The 2,362-nt window shown below is 45.3% G+C and overlaps 1 protein-coding gene across 1 annotated transcript in view; it reads left to right on the top strand.

Annotated features, from left to right (window-relative positions):
* WWOX (WW domain containing oxidoreductase) overlaps positions 1-2,362 on the top strand; it is a 1,226,505-nt gene that overhangs the window by 758,857 nt on the left and 465,286 nt on the right. The window lies entirely within an intron of this gene.

Below are 2,362 nucleotides of genomic sequence, written 5' to 3'. Positions count from 1 at the left end.
CGGACATGTGGGGATTGCAGTTTGTATTACAGTTTCAGATGAGATTTGGGTGGGGACACAGCCAAACCATATCACTCACCAAATCTCATTTTTACAGAGTATGTGTGTTTTCACATTTTGCGTGAAATTTTAGGATGAATGTCATAAAAATGAGGAAAATTGGGAATGAAGTTTAGGTCAGGAAAATTTCAGTGATTATTTTTTCAGAATCATTATTTCTTGGTTTCTAGGGTCCATGATGCCATTGTTCAAATGAGGCTGTATTTTTTTTTCCCTCTCGTCCTTCCTACTTAGAAGACAGTTACACTGACTCTGTGCCTTTCATGTGTCAATGCCATCTCACAGGACTTTGTGCAAAGAAACGGAGGACTTTCTGGAGACGTTGTGCAGGACAGTGGCCCTGTGTAACTACTAAGCACTTAAAACGTGACTAGTATGACCAAGGGGCTGGATTTTTACTTTAATTTTTTGTAATTTAAATAATTTAAGTAGCTGATGTGTCTGGTGGCTGTCATATTGGACAGCACAGAGTAGACATTGCAAATACAGACGTAGACAGACACCACACCTGCTGCTAAGAGGCCCCTGGTCCTACTGAGTGGTCAGCTGTTTACACTGACAGTCCCAGCATGGTATAATAAGCATTAACAAAGAGACATGTACAGGGTGCTGAGAAAGCTAATTTTTGCAATAGTCAAAAAAGACCTCAGGGAAGACTCCCCAGCACAGAGTGCCAAGCCTTTACCTAAGAAGAGAATCATTTTATAAGTACCTTTTATGTGCCAGATACTAGGATAGGCACTTTGCATAGAAACTCACATTTCAGCTGGGTACGGTCGTTCACGCCTGTAATCCCAGCACTTTGGGAGGCTGAGGCGGGCAGATCACGAGGTCAAGAGATCAAGACCATCCTGGCCAGCATGGTGAAACCCTGTCTCTACAAAAAAATATAAAAATGAACTGGGCGTGATGGCACATGCCTGTAGTTCCAACTACTCAGGAGGCTGAGGTAGGATAATCATTTGAACCCGGGAGGCGGAGGTTGCAGTGAGCCGAGATCGCGCCACTGCACTCCATCCTGGGCAACAGACTTGGAGACACTGTCTCAAAAGGAAAGAAAAGAAAAGAAGCTCACATTTTATCTTTACTGTAGCTGTGGTTACCAATCCCAAGGATGGAAAGTCTGAAGTTCAAACTGGTGATGATTCCCCCCAAGTCACACAGTTAGGTTTATAGTTAAATCAGGGCGTGCCTGACTTCCAAGCCATATCAGACAGCCTATTTCTTGAATAACCTCCCATCCCCTCTGTCTGCTTTGTGGGGCTCTTGGCAGTACTCTGGTGATTGGTAACCACTGATACGCCCCCAGCCGTCCACACTCGGCTGGAAGGCAGGTTTCACGTAACCGATTTACCACTTGGTAAAGGAAGGAGGTGACAGCAAGACCACAAACTAATAAATATGCCAGTATTGACATAATGTCGGACCTCAGTATGATTGATGCATGTGTTGTTGACTGGGGATGTCACATGTTCAGGCTCTAATCCTGGTCTCAGTATGACTGTGAGGTCGGGGCCAAGTCATTTCACAATTTGGGTGAGTGTTCCAAGCTTCTCAGAAGAGCGACGCAATAGAAATTCAAGGTATGAAATTCAAGGTGTGGTCTCAGAGTCATTTTATCTAACAGCTTCTCTGCTATGTTTTCTTAGTATGTGAAATGGGAACATCACTTACCATCTGCTCACCTCCTGTTTGAGTTCAAGGGAAGGTTTGCAGATTGGCCTGAAGGAAGACTTCTCTTGAAAAACTCATATGAAAGAGCACATTGCCGTCCCCAACCCCGAGCCATTTCTGTCCTTTTCAGGGAAAGGGAACTGTGTTCACCGGCTCGTAAAGCCCCGGCATCTCCTGCTAGAAGAAGCACCCACATTGACCCAGCAGTGTGCATGTTCCCATAAGGTGGTGCTGGACAGGGATAGCATTTCAGCCCTTGGTCACCCCTTGGCAATAATCTGTTTGATTCACTGCAAATCCTACTTCAGATCTCCATCTGTTTCAGGGGATGACCGGTCTGAATAAAACCAACGAGCTTAATCTACTTGTGTGGAATGTTATCGCTGGAAGGGATGCATAGAGATCACTTTAGCGCCTCAGATTATCTCTTCTGCATGTCTCACCATTGGAAAACACAAATGTGGCTCCAACTTGTCTTTTTTATTTGTTTGTTTGTTTTTGAGACAGGGTCTTGCTCTGTTGCCCAGGCTGGAGTGCAGTGGCATGATCCTGGCTCAGTACAACCTCTGTCTCCCTGGCTCAAGGGATCCTCCCACCTCAGCCTCCTGAGTAGCTGGGACTACAGGTG

The sequence above is a fragment of the Mandrillus leucophaeus genome, unplaced genomic scaffold (genome assembly GCF_000951045.1).
Source record: "Mandrillus leucophaeus isolate KB7577 unplaced genomic scaffold, Mleu.le_1.0 Scaffold37, whole genome shotgun sequence".
Taxonomy (NCBI): domain Eukaryota; kingdom Metazoa; phylum Chordata; class Mammalia; order Primates; family Cercopithecidae; genus Mandrillus; species Mandrillus leucophaeus.
This window is presented reverse-complemented; position numbering and strand designations above follow the sequence as displayed.